Raw genomic sequence first — 16,173 nt, forward strand, 5'->3', positions numbered from 1 at the left:
GTTTCATTTCATTGTACTACAGAAAAAGGAAGTCTTCCCACACAGACACAAGCCGAACAATGAATTCTGTATATTAAACAGATTTTCAATCTGCCGAGATACATTGCAACAAAGGATATTAGCATCAGCAAGGATGTGTTCTGTATTGTGCTACCGACACTAAGACACACATGAGAAAGTGCAACAACAGAAGTGTGCTACCAGTTACAGCTTTATTTCAGGCATAAGCCATAAAGTTGAAATGTTGAGCAGACCAAGCTGAATGTGCAGTATGATACAAATAATGTCTTTGATTCAAGTTATTTCTAAAGTTCACTACAAACTGTGTGAAATTAATCTTATTGGACTCTTGTAGACCTTTAAAAGTTCATTTATAACCCTCAGTAGAAAATTCCAATTGATCTAGTAGAACATTGAAAAAAACAAAACAACAAATAAATAAATAATGTGCTGTTATTAAGTGTGGGCCAATAATGCAGTGGCATTTCACACTTGATATATTTTCTCATATAGTTAGAGCAGACACCATGAAATAGCCTATAAAAGGTGTTGTCAGAACACACTCCGGCCTGCACCCACTGCTGTTAAAGTGCTGTTACGGTAACTGTAGCCTTGTTCTCCGGCCTGTCTTATATATTTTCTTTTCTTTTTTTCTCATTTTGCCCTCTACTCTTTTAAATGCTGACCTTTTCCCATTTCCTTGAATTTCACCCACATATCTGCTCATTAACATATACAGTACCTCAACCTTTTTCCTCCTTCCCTGATTCAGTGGTTCATTATTGTCTTCACACCTCCTCCATGCCTCTTTCTTATGCTCAAACTCAACCTAATTCCCTCGCTGCTCTAGCCCCTTCCATTCCCCTCTCCTCCTCTCCATCACTCAGAGGAACAGCCAAGCTCTTCATCAAGCAGACGTCAGGCATCCATCAGAGTCCAGGCCAGTCTCGGTGTGATTGATTTTTGGCCCACCTGCGTCTTTCGTAATGACCAACTGTCAGTTGTTTTACTGCCCGCATGCCTCCCCTCAATATCTCCTGTCACCGCAGCATCCAGAGATTAAATCTCTCAGCTCGGACCTACAGTGCATTATCTAGCTTGTCTTCAGAGAAGATTTATGTAGGTAAACCATAGAGTCCGCTTGTTCTCCGTCCAATCACCAAGCAGAATGCTTTCACGGACCAGATGGTTATCTTAAGAAACAAATCGATTATATTGTGACAATATCTCTTTTTGGATGTTTTTAATGTTCTAAAGGCAATGACTTTTCTGACAGAAGCTTTTAAATGTGTTTGAACTTGCAAGCATGAAGCTGCTTTGGTTTAATCTAACAAATTGTACAACTGTTAAAAATGGAGGCAGCTGACTTTTTCAATTGGATAAGGATTCTATTTATTTGTTCGAGAAGAAATAATTTATCACAAAACAAGATGTTAAACAAGTGAATTTCCAGACCTTGATTTTCACAAGATCAAACTTCTTTCAGAGACATATATGTTTGTAGTTTGGCTCTTTGATAAATATATTTGAACGTGAGGGAGCAACCTGCTTACATTGTTGCAAAACCAAATCCAGAGTAGATATAAAAAGGACATCAAGATCCAGACTGAAGCCAAATAAGCCATTACATTTTACCTGAAAGAGTTAAGTGCACAGGATTTTGTTATGGGCACAAGATGTTTCTTCTTCAACTGAACCCAGACCTCAGTGTGACTCTAAGACATCAGATGATAAAAACATGTCAGGATCAGGAACACTTTCAAAATCTCTACATGTCCCGTGGCGACCTCCAAACTGCGGATGTGTAAAAGGAGCTCTAAACTTGACTCAGAGTGAAAGCAAGGGCACATCACTTCCTCTCGCTGCACTAACCTGGATGCCAAGCCTTTTGATCATCTACAGAGGTCAGGTGCAGCAGCTTCTGGATCTGGAGTAAGGCAACATTTCAAGGCCTCACTCTCTCTTTTTCTTTATTCTGCTGCTGTTTGTCTCCAATATCTTTCCTTCAATCTTAAACCCTTCCTTCCTTCCTTACCTTTCCTTACCCTCTTTCTCTCCATCTGCCTGGCAGGGTCAACCGAGCCCATGGAGAGCACGGATGCAACAGAAGGCCTCTTTGAAAGAGATCTCTGGCTGCAAACCTTTCATCTAGTGCTCTACCTGGCCAAGGCAGGCTGCAGGGTACCTCAGCTGTCAGAAGGCATAGACCAGAGGAGAAAGGAAGGATGAGAAAAGCATAGAGGAGGAGAAATGGTATGCATGAGTGGGAAAGAGAAAAGGGCAAACTATTTATATATATATATAGTGTAAAAATAATCTATTTATGACTTAGATTACAAATGAGTGAGAAACAGAGCCAAGGATGAGAGTAGGCAGGAAGGGGTCCGATCTGTCCAGTGCAGCAGAATTATAATATTTGCATTTACACCTGCACCACATGTGATCGAATCACAAATGGCACATATTAATAGCAGGTATGAACAGGGCCAGAGGGGCCCTTGTGGCTCATATAGGAAACAGCCAATGTACAAGCTGCAGCTAACACAGTTATACTCATGCTTTCACGTCCAAGATAGAATGAGTCAATCATCTAAAGTCTGCTTATAAGTGTCAGTCCTACAGTATTGAGCTATAGGCATAGAGAAACAACACAGGAAAAAAATGGGGGTTGACATGATACAAACATACCACACCGTGTTTTTCAGGGCATGGGTATACATTATTTGCTTTAACTAAGCAGATTTGTGAGTGCACTGACATGATTGCTACTCATTCAAAGCCATGCAGCATGCAACATCACAACTTTGGCAGCATTATTGCGTGCATTATCTCAGCATGCCACTTTTGAGAGGCAACGACTGAGTACGTGGAGAGGGAGAGATGTGCTACGACAGGAGGCAGGCACACAGATAATGTGCGGGTGTATTTGAGTGCCTGTGTGTGTCAAAATCCTTCAAAAACCTACATAAAAATTGGTTGCATGATTCTTTTGGTAAGGCACATAATAACTCAAAAGTCTCCCATTGACACCGGCTGTCTATAGGCGTGAAGGATAGCGAGTTTGACGAATGGATTTTCCTGTAGCCGTCTACCTGTGCAGGTTACGCATGGGGAAATCAGGGAGGAATGATGCAAGGCAGGTCTATCCATAGTCCTAGATTCTGGGAACACAACACAGACGAGGATCATTACCGACTCAGAGCGCGTTGCAGAGGCGGACAAAATGTTGTTTACCCCAGACACGGCCAGCCCTTTGAATTGTCTGTACCACATAACAGAAAATGGAAATTCATCATTTAAGTCAGCAGTTATTTAAACTGTAATCTGTTCTTGAGAGGCCATCAGTAAAATCAAACAATGTTTGCTGATGGGCAAAAGCCTGGCTTCAATTACTTTTAAATGAGCCTCAATCTAGCCTTTTCTTCTCGCTATCCCTCCTTCCTTTTGTATCAAAGATAACCTTGATCAAGTTCATATTAAATGTAAATGGTTCACATCACAGACAAACAGTGTAACCATGGGAACAAAAACCCTATTCATAAGAAAAAGTTATTGTTATTTTTAGGGCCGGGACTCGATTAAAAAAATTAATCTAATTAATTAGAGGCTTTGTAATTAATTAATCGAAATTAATCGCAATTGTAATCACATATAAATATTTGACCTGAGAACAGTGAGAAGCAATTTTTTTCACATGGATTTTAGTATACCATTAGGCGCATTCACACCGCAGTACTTTTCCCACAAAGGTTCATGAGAACTCTTTGAACCTGGGGGTGGATTAGGCAAATTAAGCCGCTGACGTCACTTCTTCTTCTTCTGCTTTGGGTTTACTGGCAGGCCGCAAACCACTTCACGGCGTATACTGCCACCCGAAGTCCCCGGCCGGAAGTCCCCGGAGTTGGGGACTGGCTTCAGTAGAAGCTGCTGGGAGTCCCAGCAGCCTTCCGAGTAAATCGCCAGAACGCCGACACCTCCTCATCTCCACCGCTCCCATGTTTTATTTTGTGTTGCCATAAGTTAGTCTCTCTGCGTTTCTGCGCTGGGCTAATGCTAATGCTAATAATGCTAATGCGAGGATAATAAAATGGCGGCTTCACAAAACTTTTTGGGAGTTTTACGGGGCGTGGTTTGCAATCCGCCCAGCCAATCAGAAATATAGCTCTTTTCTCACAAGAGAGCCGTACGAAAGTCCCTGCTCTCTAGCAGCTCTCTGCTCTCTAGCAGGGACTCTCGTGGGGGTAAAAAGGTTCTCATGAACTAATTTTAGTTCCGGCTCTTTTTGGTGTGAACAAGATAAAAGAGGCTAACGTCCACGCTAGCTTCCACGCTAGCTGCTATATGTTTTGCATTGAGGTGATACTTGATGTGCTGCGGTGATATGCGAATTCCTTTTTGCATAATTTGTACACAACCGTGCTCTTATCGACGCTTCCATCCGTCCGTTTTTTAAAACAACATTTCCCACTGTTGTTCACTGTGGTTTGTTGTTGTCTGAAGTCATGAACGTTAGTTGGTGCTCCAGTATAATCGGTACGCCTGAAACTCATCCAGTGAGAAACGTTCCGCGGTGCAAAAATAAGTGCGATTAAAATGCGTTAATTTTTTTAACGCGTTAATTTTTGTGTAATTAATTCATCTTAATTAACGCGTTAAAGTCCCGGCCCTAGTTATTTTGTCTGTAGTCCTCCAATAAGCCTTACAAGCCAGCAGCTAAGTAGAAAGTATATCAGTGAGAATCAATGTTGCATGAATTTATCTAGTTACATTATATTTATTATGGGATGTCCTCCGATAGGATAAGTTGAGTCACAAGCAACGGTATCTTCTGGCAGCCTGGTATTTTACTGCATGACAAAACTGCCTTGTCAGATAGTTTCGAGGGCCGCCTGTTTCTTAAATGATGTAACAACACATTTATTTAATGCTCAAGTATTCTATTTTTTAACTTAACAAAGACGTTTTTTACAGGTTTACAACGTTTAAAGCATCAATGAAACAGCAACAGTAATACGGTCAAAATGACATTTCAGTAATTGAGAATGCATTGTGTCGTATGGAAATGTTGTAAGAGAGGGTTACTCAAAAGCTATGAAGTTGATCCTGTTCAATCGATTTCAACCTATTCTTTACCATCACAGAAGCGTAAATAACTTCAACAATTGTTTACGTGAGAAAACTGCACACACACTCAACCAGTATATAATAAAGTCAACATGGTTTTCCCACAAAAACAAAGACCACTTCACACGCGTGCACTCATCCACTGGAGGAGGTTATGTGCTGTAAGCTCTTGTCAGGAGGATACGCATTGGGAAAAGCCAGTAGAGCGGTCTTGAAAGACAAGAGGCTAAAAGGAGGGAGCTGACGAGGCCCAGGATTCCAGCTATACAGTCCAACAAGAGCATTATGTTTCCACCCAGCAGGGGGGCGGAGATGGCTGCCAGGCTCCATGCGAGGCTAGGTAGCAGCTTAACAAAGCAAACCACTTCAGACATGAATGAACATATCCACTGCTTATCCAGTCATTTAAATCAGTGTGGCTCTCAGCAGGTTTCAATGCACTACATGTGCTTTAGATGGGGCTGTGTCCTAATCATAATCATGGTCATATCATCAGAAGGGGTAAAAGAAAGACTTTATATGTGTTTTCTTGCCAATACACTTAATGTATATCTTATAATATGATGTAAAATAATATAAATCCTCAGCTAAAGAGCATCTAATCGAAATAAAATATGCTATTTAATAGATGGTAAAATATGGTTGAAGCAGCGTTTTTATGATTAAAAATAAGAGCAGGGATGGTCATAAATTAATAAACGTGTATTGGGCCACAGATTCCTACCCCCTTGGATGGGAGGGTATAGAGGAGTTGACAGAGATGTGAGTTGGGTTGAGAGAGAGAAGAATCATGGGGAAGGATCCTGCCGAGTGGAGTTAAAAATAGAGCATGAAGTGGAGGGGGGAGGAGGGGAGCCGACGTACCTGTGGGCTTGGAGGCAGCCTAGTTAGCGATGAACAGCTCCACTGTGGACAACGCTGGGCTGGAGAATGAAACAGAGAGAGAGATATGGTGTTCGAGAGAGAGAGAGAGAGAGGGATGGAGACAAATTAGATAAAAAGGATAAGGATAAAGTGAGGTGAAACCCAGACGACAGATAATGAGCGAAAATTGAGAGAAGGGGAAGGGTTGCGGGGAGGATAATGACAAAACAAGGCAGATTAGCATGAAACCCCATGTTTGAGTCTAACAGACAATTATTTCACAGTAGGCTGCGGATGGCAATGACTGGCAATAGTCCGCGACAGATGCACATCATAAAACGTACAAATGTTTCACAAACAGACACACAAACACTGGGTGTTATATTTTAGGTGCTAGAGCCAGGGAATCCATAATTAATTCTTCCAGCTAAGCCTAAATAGACACAACACAGCTAAATGTAGTAACACACCATGCTAGTTCATGTTGCCAACTATAAACAAGTCGTTTATAAATAAGGCAGCCAACCTACCTTTTAGTGTTGCACCCATAGCGTTGCACCACATGTAATTCAAATTAATCTGTGATCCTGAAAAGTGTACTGTCATGGTCTATTCCTTCCTCGTCTATAGATTATTCTCACTTGAAGTGTTTACATATTTTTAACACCATGATGCTTATTTTTGGTAGTCTACTTTGAACAGGAAAACAGGCTCTGGCCATACTGACTCTGCAGTTACTGTTGGGAAAATACTGAATGCACTCTTCTAATATCATAGTAGCAGATGATAACAAAGGCCCTACGTAGCTGTGTAACAGGTGATTAGCTAGAAGAGCATCAGGACACACTGTTTTAGGCATATGATCTATGTGACAACGATTAACATGATGATTCAGCCTCTATGGAGATAGAAATATGACTCATGTTTATTGCTTATTTTATCTAATCTGAACTAAACATTGAATACTGCTTTGAACCAGTATTCTGCATCTTGTGACTGTAACACCCTCTCTTGTATACAAGCATGTCAAGGACACTGTTCTGGGAACTATTTGTTCCACGCAGCCCTGTGTGTGATGAATACTTTCATTCTTGCAAGGATAATAAATACATGTATCCTGATATTGAAGACCAAGCCGGTGACGAGTGATATTTTTCTAACAGTTACCCATATCCACTTCCAACATCCCAACTCTAAACCATACACTACACATCTGTATTCAAAATGAGGGACAACTACAGATTTGATCACCACTTCAGGTGCCTTATCATAGATATCATTCCTCAGATTTAATATTGGGAACAACAACAATTTAGGTGAGATCTGGCCTCAAAAAGGCTACTGTAAAATATTGTCACCATGCAGCCATGCAGCCAAGCAGAGGCAACAGGAGGCAGTCAACAGCAGACGTGCCAAGTTGCCAACATAGACAATCAGTGCATTGTTTACTCAAGGGCCAGCCAGGTGTGGTGCTACTTTTTTTTGTTTGAAATAATCGGAGAAAACAGAACACATGACCATCATTTGGGTCCTAATAGGCTATTGTTCCAACCGGTTCAGGAGGGATTCCAGTGAATCAAGGCCGACAGAGAGAGGGAGAGGAAGACTTGGCAGGAGAGACTGTCCCGAGCAACTGTGTTACCTCCAGATTCTTCAGCTTCATACATCAATACTGTAGGATTTTGTATTATTCAGAAAAAAAAGAAAATGTTTCCTATATGCTTGACCTATTTTTTTGACTTTTTGGAATATATGTTTTATTTATGACCCACCATGATTTCAATGTTATGCTTATATTTAACTTTGCTTTCAAAGCCACTATGGCACTAAAATGTTGCAAGGTATTTTAACAATAAACCAAATACATTGTGTGATCACTCAATTCCCATTTTTCAATTAGATCTATTGGCTGCACTTTGAATAATGGATTATGTTTATAAATCACTCATTAATTTAGCATATCAACTAATTTAAATGAGTTGTGCCAACAACGCCATGGTTAATTATGAACAATGTGATTGCATGCTGCCAATCTCTCCTCTTGTCTTCCACCATTACTGTCTCTTAATTATTGATGTGCATAGATGTGCTACAATTTAGCATAATGATTGCATAATAAGAGACAATAAGAGGAGAACAGGCCTGTCAATGAATGACAAAGTGGTGCAACAAGTTTTCTTCTTCTCTGAATGCCAAGTAAGTTAGTATTCTCTTTATCACGTACAACAGAGGAATAAGGAAGACAGGGTAAAGCATTTCATTTGAAAAAAACAATTAAATAAACATATACAGCAAATACAAACATGTGTTTTTCAAAAAGGGTTTCTAACTGATCCGGAGTTAAATACTTGTTTTCATTGTGTTATTTCAATTGCTTTGTTTACAACGTTCTGCATTTCAATACTCATCAGTTTTTTTTGCATGCTGTGGATGTAGTGGCAGTTGATGTCTAACATCTAAATGTAAAAATATGATAATGGTCTATACCCGGACATTAAACGCTCTATTTGAGGTACCATATCAATTAGCAGTTGCATACAGAAAAAGTTATCATCCAGAAATGCTCCAATAAGTTTTACAGCCACAATAAAACAATATGTTTTTATTTTTATATCTTTCCAACAACCCTTATACAGTACTTGTTGACAGCATATAGTATATTATTATCTCTCTCAAGTTATGACTGATGTGCTTTTGTTTTTACACAACAATATCAGTTTTACCACAGTTTATCATACATTTAAAAAAAACATGAGGGATCTGATGTCATAATTAAACCCTGAATTCAAGTGACTAAAAAGAAACAAACAACTGACCCTCAACAATTAAAGAGAAATATAAAGTTAAGGGTCATTTTCAGAGCAGCCAAATGTGCACCTATTCCTATTTGAGTAAACTACGTCATTAATGCTTATCAGACCAAATCACGAAACACGACTTTGCAAGCAAAAGTCTTCAATGATGCGGTATATGTGGCTAATAAGCTTTATTTAGATCCGTCAACATGTTCAGACATGTTATAAATTCACAGACATTTCTCTAGACCAGGGGTGGCCAACCCGCGGCTCGAAAGCCAGTTTCATGCGGCTCTTCAATTCATATCGAATTTTATATGTGTGAGTGTGGGGGAGAGACACGGACTCCTGACAGTTAGACCTGATATTTAGTAGGTCTGTTAAGTATTGAATGCTGATAATTCTGACGTAATTTGGCCGGTCAAAGTTGTTTGGGCACGGATAAAATCGCTCCGTTACTTTCGTCCCGGCTCTCCCTACGTGTGTACTGTATGTGTGGTGTCAGGTGTCAGTATGAGAAGATGACAGCGCCGCCGTCTAATTTTGATCAGGAGCGAAGCGGAGGGGCCTAGATCTGCATGAAGGGTGTTATTTTCCCATTATCCCGCTTGTTACATGGCCACATTCTCAACAAAGTAACGATATGACTCCCAATATTAATTGAAATGCTTTTATAGATTTAGAAAATGTTTTTATTGATTAAAAAAAATAGTACGCTATTATTTATTTAAAATGACATGCATCCGCTAAGAGAAATAGTCCGTTGTTACTGTTTGAACGTAGCAACGGCAGGAACTGCTTGACAGCGGTCTGTCTGTTCTGGATTAACAACGTGTCACGTGTTCTGAATTGACCAATCAGAATCGAGTATTAAACACTATCTGACCATGAATTGAGTTTGATCCTAAAATGGCAGGGAAGAAATGCACAGCTAAGCGAAAATATGAAGACGAACATAGGACGTTTTTAGTAGAGTGGGAGAGTTCATATTTTTTTATCGAACGCAATTGCAAGCCATTTTGCCTTATATGCCAGACAGCATTAACCCATTTCAAGGCTTCAAATCTTCAGCGCCATTTCACCTCACTCCATGCTAACATCGACCATGACTTCCCAAAAGGTACGGAACTTCGCAAGCAGAAGATAAACACCTTGAAAAGTCAGGCAGAAAAGCAGACAACAGTTTTTCAAAAAAATAACGAAGCACTCGGAGACTGTAACACTTGCATCTTATCAAGTTGCTTGGAACATAGCACAAGCTAAAAAGCCGTACAATGAAGGGGAGTTTGTTCAAAAATGCCTCAGTGACGTGGTTGAAATCTTGTCTCCAGAAAACAAAAAAATGAAACAAGCGGTATCAGACGTCCAACTGTCCCGCCACACTGTTGAACGCAGAATATCGGACATTAACACCGCCATCGAAGTGCAGTTACACTCTGATCTTCAAACATGTGAGTTTTTCAGTGTGGCATTGGATGAGTCTTGTGCAGTGCTTGAATTGGAATGAAAAAGGTGCCAGTACTCTAAAATCAGCAACTTTTTCAAGTCAATTTTATATATACAGCCCACAAACAAGAATTTGGCTACTATAATGCTGGTGGGTTTGTCTCTTTACTACTGTATATTTTAGAAAGGTTCACTGTACTTAACATATTTTATGATAGGCAGCGGATATGGCTAAAGCTCAGTAAGGTCAATATTAACTGAAAATATAGCAATCAAAGTCTAGATCTTCTGCTGAAGACACATGAAGCAGAGACCTTTCAGGTGAGAGCCCCTCTGGTGGTGTTCAACATTAATGACAAGGAAACAAAGCTCTGGTCAGAAGCATTTTTTATAAAAAGCTTTAACAAAATTAAGTATTTCTGTACATTTTGAATGCAATCTAACTTTCCAACTCAGAAAACGAAAAACGAAAAAGTGCCAAAAGTCTTCTCACATGGCTGAGCTGCTTTGCAATATACTTCACCACTGAAGAATACAAATATGTATAAAGTAAACTATGATGCAATCTAACTTTCCAACTCAGAAAAATGATAAAGAGCATGAACAAAGAACATGTAAAAACAAATGCAAAATTTGCACAATCTAAAATGAGAAACTGTAACTGCAAGTAACAAAGTCTGAGCCATGGTAAAGAGTTACATTGAACACCAAGCTGATCAGATAACTCCCTGGTTGGTCTGAAGTCCTTCTATCTCCAGGATCTGTACAAATCGGCACATTATGCCAAAAGTCTTCTCACTGGGTGAGCTGCTTTGCAATATACTTCACATTGTTAGAAAAGGCTCCAGAAGGCCTTGGGGACATCAGTATCAGGGGCTGGAGCTGGACAGGCTCTTTCATCAGCACTTCTCCTTCCCTTTGCCAGCCAGGACCTCACATACTGTTCCGGATTGAACTGTCCTAGTGATGGTCCATTACATTTAATGAAAACCAGGCTGGACAGTCGGCTGACAGAGAGAGCATTCCTTTTTGCAGTAAGGATATCGTTCATGCAGCTGAATGCCCGCTCACACTCACTAGTGGAGACAGCGATGGTTCGGACTGCTTTCAGTAGAGGCTCCATGGCAGCAGGTGTACGGGATGCCCTGGTTTCCTTGTATTCGCGAAAGCCCTGAACAGTCTCTCTTCTGTCCACTTTCAGCACTTCGCACAAACGTAGCACCTCTACGTCCCCATACTGTACGTCTAACTCCTCTTTAGGCCAACTTCCAGGATGGATAACTTTCATGTCCTGGATTAGCTGATTGTCCCGGGCCTCCCGGCCATGTAATGGGATTTCTCTTGTGCTGACATGAGAGGAGGTTGTGGAAGTCATTCTGTGTCTCCGATTCTCTACCATACTGCGGAAAAACTGACCTGCATGAATCTGTACAAGCCTGCCATTCTCACGCAGGGCAACACCCTTGAAGGACTTCTCAGCTAGAGCTGTATGAACTGTAGTCATGTGTGGGCCAGGCATGGTGACCATGGATTCAAAAACTCGTATTTATCGAGTTAAGAGCCTATCTGCTGTAGGCAGTGACATCTCTCTTTTTTGGAGTTGCCGAGAGAGGTCGCTGAGCTCTGTGAGCGCATCGTACATCAGTCCCAGATTGCTGACAAACGTTGCAGATGTGAGCACATCATCCAGGCCCTTGTACTTTGCTCTGTCTCTGGAATCCCCTGCTCGTGTCGTTTGCAGCATTTGTGAAGTGATCATGAAGCACTCGGTAGTTTTCCCAGACTGCTCTGACGCTCCTTTCACTTGAAGCCACCCAGCGGATGGACAAAACACGCCCTATCACCAGGAGACGCTGTCCGACTGCTTGCGCACACTGCGCTAACTGCCTCTGATTTTTGGGGGAGGCATGGAACAAGGAATAGAGTTTGTCAAAAAAGATCTGGAAATGATTGAGCCCTGAGACCTCCTTGACCACATCCCCAACTGCCAGCTCTAGACGATGATTGGAGCAGTGCCACACAAACAGGCTTGGGAATTTACTACACAACTGGGTAGCAACGCCTGTTCTCTTCCCTAGCATGACTGAAGCCCCATCACATGCAAAAGAAACGAAACACTGACCTAAAAAGTCCTCGTTAAAATCTCTTCCAAGACACTCCATTAACGCCTTTGTGATGTCATCAGCCGTTGTTCCATCCAACTCGATCAGCTCCCAAAAAAACGTTTCGGGCTCAGCATCAGCTAATGCTGAGCGTAGACACACAACAAGCACCGTTTTACCACTAATAGTGGTAGATTCATCGACCAAAACACAGAGTTTTCTTTGCTTTTCTGTAATGTCTTTTGCCATTTTTTTCTTCAGCTCATGAGCTATGTGGTCGATGATTTCGCCACAGGTTTTATTGGAGTGCAAAACCCTGCCCACGTTCAGCCCATTCAGTTTCTGTACATTCAAATCAATTGGCATGTCTGTGAATGGCCGGCTATGTTTGCCAATTTTATATGCCGTTCGAAAAACTCTGATAGTGGTGTCTAATTCAGATTTATGCATAGACTGCACTTGATGTTGAATAGTTTCACATGAAGCAGATGTAAGGATGTCAGCAGCTTTTACATGGGCTTGTGATTCTTTATGTTCTTTGATTTTTTTTCTCAGGCTAGCTTGTTGTTTGCCCTTGTCAACACCGAAATGAGACACTGCACACTCACCCCATTCAGTTGACAGTTTCAGTCCTTGTCCAGTGTGTATTCCCAAAGATTTGACATCTCTGCATATCCGACATCCTAGCTTCTTATCTTTAAGAAGGAGCCATGCATTGGTCTTGCAAAAATATTGCACCTTGTCCGTTGTCCAGCAGTCAGGTGCATCGCTTTGCCCGGTGTTGGTGGTGGCAGTTGCGCCAGCAGCAGCTAACGTTAGAGGCTCTGGAGGAGGCGGCGGAGCTAGTGCTAATGCTAATGCACTAGAACTTGGAGCAGGAGGATCAACCAAAGAAAGCTCCCCATCAGACACAATTTCCAACACAGGCACAGCATTCTCTGTATTTGAAGTTTCTTCCGGCGACAACCGCTGTCTTTTTGCACTTTTATTAATCCACCCTAACATTTTAGAAATGCTAATTTGTGACGTGACTTACTTTCCTTCTCTCGGGGGCGTGCCTGCTCTGTTCTATCACTCTACATAGCCACCCACTGGGTGGGAGTTGCCCTGCATAAACACAACACACGTGCATCTAGGTATGTAAATTGTAAAGCATTAAAACATGGTTTTACTAACAGTTTTCCGTATGTTGTTACTTCGGCATTATTATTATTATTATTATTTTGAAACGTGTATTACTATTAAATCACGGTCAAATAGGTTAATTTTGACATAGTCGTTTCCACCACAGTATTTACATGGAGAAGATAAGCCCCGCCCCCTTTCCAGCACGTTCTGTTTGAATGACAGGAGTACACAGCTGACAGCCGCTGTGAAACTCCAGCGGTTAGAGCGATGAGAATGTCCGTTCGGCACCTCATGACGCATCTACTGAGTACCGGGCGGCTGTATATATATATATGGATGTATAATAAGAACGGCGGGAGAGTGTTGAGTACTGGCACGGTGCATGGGTACCGGAGTACCGCCAGCATGCCGGTACTGAGCAAGAAGTGCCGGTACTCCATGGGTCAGAACCAGAAGTGCCGGTACTGCGTACCGGTGAGTACCGGCCCAATTCCAGCACTGGTCTTGTGACATACAAGACAAGCCTCAGTTGGCAATATTTGCATCAGTCTCAAAGGATTGTGTTATAAAATAAGAACTCCTTGATATTGTGCCATTAAAAGACAGAACCCGTGGCATCGATGTAAAATAAATAATGATAAATGTGTTTGTGAAAGCAAATGTGCCCAAGCAGAAACTAACTGCAATAGCCACGGATGGAGCGCCATCAATGGTCGGATCTGTGAACGGGCTTGTGGGGCTGTGCAAAGCTGACAACACATTTCCCGAATTTTGGAATTTCCACTGCATCATTCACCGGGAGCAACTTGTGTCCAAATCACTGAATTTAGACAACGTCATGAAGCCTGTGATGGAAATCGTAAACTACATCCGCACGCATGCTCTTAACCACAGGCAATTTAAGAATCTCATCGCTGAACTCGACCAAGGGCTTCCAGGAGACCTGCCGCTGCACTGCACTGTGAGGTGGCTTTCTAAAGGCAAAGTGCTGTCTCGCTTCTTTGAGCTGTTGGATGCTGTGAAACTGTTCATGGAACAGAAGGACAAGGATTATCCAGAGCTCTCAGACCCCAAGTGGATTATGGATCTGGCCTTTTTGGTCGACATGCTGTGTTATCTGGACAGACTGAACCTGGATCTGCAGGGAAAGTTAAAAATGCTGCCTGACTTAGTGCAAAGTTTATTTGCGTTTGTTAACAAACTGAAACTGTTTAAGACACATCTTCAAAAGGGAGAATGAGCGCATTTTCCCTCTCTGCTAAAAGCAAGCGCACAAGCCACCGGTGCCACCCGGAAAAAGCAAACAGCCCGTTATGCAATATTGATTGAAACCCTGCAGGAAAACTTTGCGACCCGGTTCCATGATCTACATGTGAAAAGGCCACACATTACGTTCCTCGTCGATCCTTTTAATGCTGAGACGGACTGTTTGAAAGCCCCGCTAGTCAAGGACGAGGCGGTGGCCGAGTTGGAGATGATCGAACTTTCAGAGGATGACCGACTGAAACCTGTTCTGAGGGAAGGGACCCTTGAGTTCTGGAAAACTGTGCCGATCGAAAAATACCCAAATGTCAAACGGGCTGCGCTCAAGCTACTTTCAATGTTTGGGTCAACATACGTCTGTGAGTCTGTGTTTTCTACCCTGAAACACGTGAAATCCAAGCATCGATCTGTTCTGACTGACACACATGTGAGAGAATTGCTTCGAGTGGCCACAACGGAATACAAGCCAGAATTGAGGAGGATTGTTCAAAGCAAGGAATGTCAGAAGTCTCACTAATTTAAAGTAAGATAAAAAACCTTTTCAATTTTGTTTACTGAGAGTTTGTGTGTGAGTGCACACAATGTTCATTGTTATGTTGTTATGTTAACTGGCCTCTGAATACTGGTAGGAGAGGTTTAATTCAATTTCTGTCAATATTATGGTGTGTGCCATTTACAATAAATCTGTCTGAGCAGAGCTGTGTGTGTCTCTCTGTGTGTGTGTGTGTGTGTGTGTGTGTGTGTGTGTGTGTGTGTGTGTGTGTGTGTGTGTGTGTGTGTGTGTGTGTGTGTGTGTGTGTGGCCTAGCATTACTATACTTGTGGGGACCTAAATCTGTTTACACAGTCACGTGTGGGGACTCGCCTCCCTTATGGGGACAAATTGGAAGTCCCCATGAGGGGAATCATTAATTTTAGGGTGAAGACTTGGTTAGGTTTAGGATTAGGGTAAGGTTAAGGGTTAGGGTTAGGCATGTGTTGGTTAGGGTTAGGATAAGTCTCCAGGAAATGAATGTAAGTCAATGTAATGTCCCCTGAAGTGATGTATACGGTGTGTGTGTGTGTGTGTGTGTGTGTGTGTGTGAAGTTGTATATTTTCATTTTATCTGTGAGAGAGAGAAGGGAGGAAGAAAGTGAAGGAGCACAGAGAAAGGCTGAGAACAAAAGAGAGAATGAGGGAGGGGGGGTGCACGTGCATCTGTGACTGTGTGTTTGATGTGGCTCTTTGCAGTAACATAGTCAAAATGTTGGCTCTTAACCTCTGACTGGTTGGCCACCCCTGCTCTAGACGATGTGGACTGACATTAAGAACAATCTAACTAAAACAGACTTAAGAAGGTTGACCAGAAGTGAGTTACATAAAAAGAATATATAAGCATGATTTCCCTAAAATGTACCAATTTGATCAAATATTTCCATCACTGGCTTGTCATAACTGGACCCAGGTTAAAC

General features: G+C 41.8%; 1 protein-coding gene across 2 annotated transcripts in view; it reads right to left on the reverse strand.

Annotated features, from left to right (window-relative positions):
• Positions 1-16,173, reverse strand: part of mid2 (midline 2) — a 161,793-nt gene that overhangs the window by 101,150 nt on the left and 44,470 nt on the right. The window contains exon 2 of one of the 2 annotated variants that reach the window (XM_034230963.1): positions 5,989-6,047. The exons of the other annotated variant lie outside the window; for it this stretch is intronic. The gene's annotated coding sequence lies outside the window, so the exon portion shown is untranslated. The remainder of the gene's footprint in view (positions 1-5,988; positions 6,048-16,173) is intronic. 2 annotated transcript variants of the gene reach the window in all.

This window comes from Gymnodraco acuticeps, unplaced genomic scaffold, assembly GCF_902827175.1.
Source record: "Gymnodraco acuticeps unplaced genomic scaffold, fGymAcu1.1, whole genome shotgun sequence".
Lineage (NCBI taxonomy): Eukaryota > Metazoa > Chordata > Actinopteri > Perciformes > Bathydraconidae > Gymnodraco > Gymnodraco acuticeps.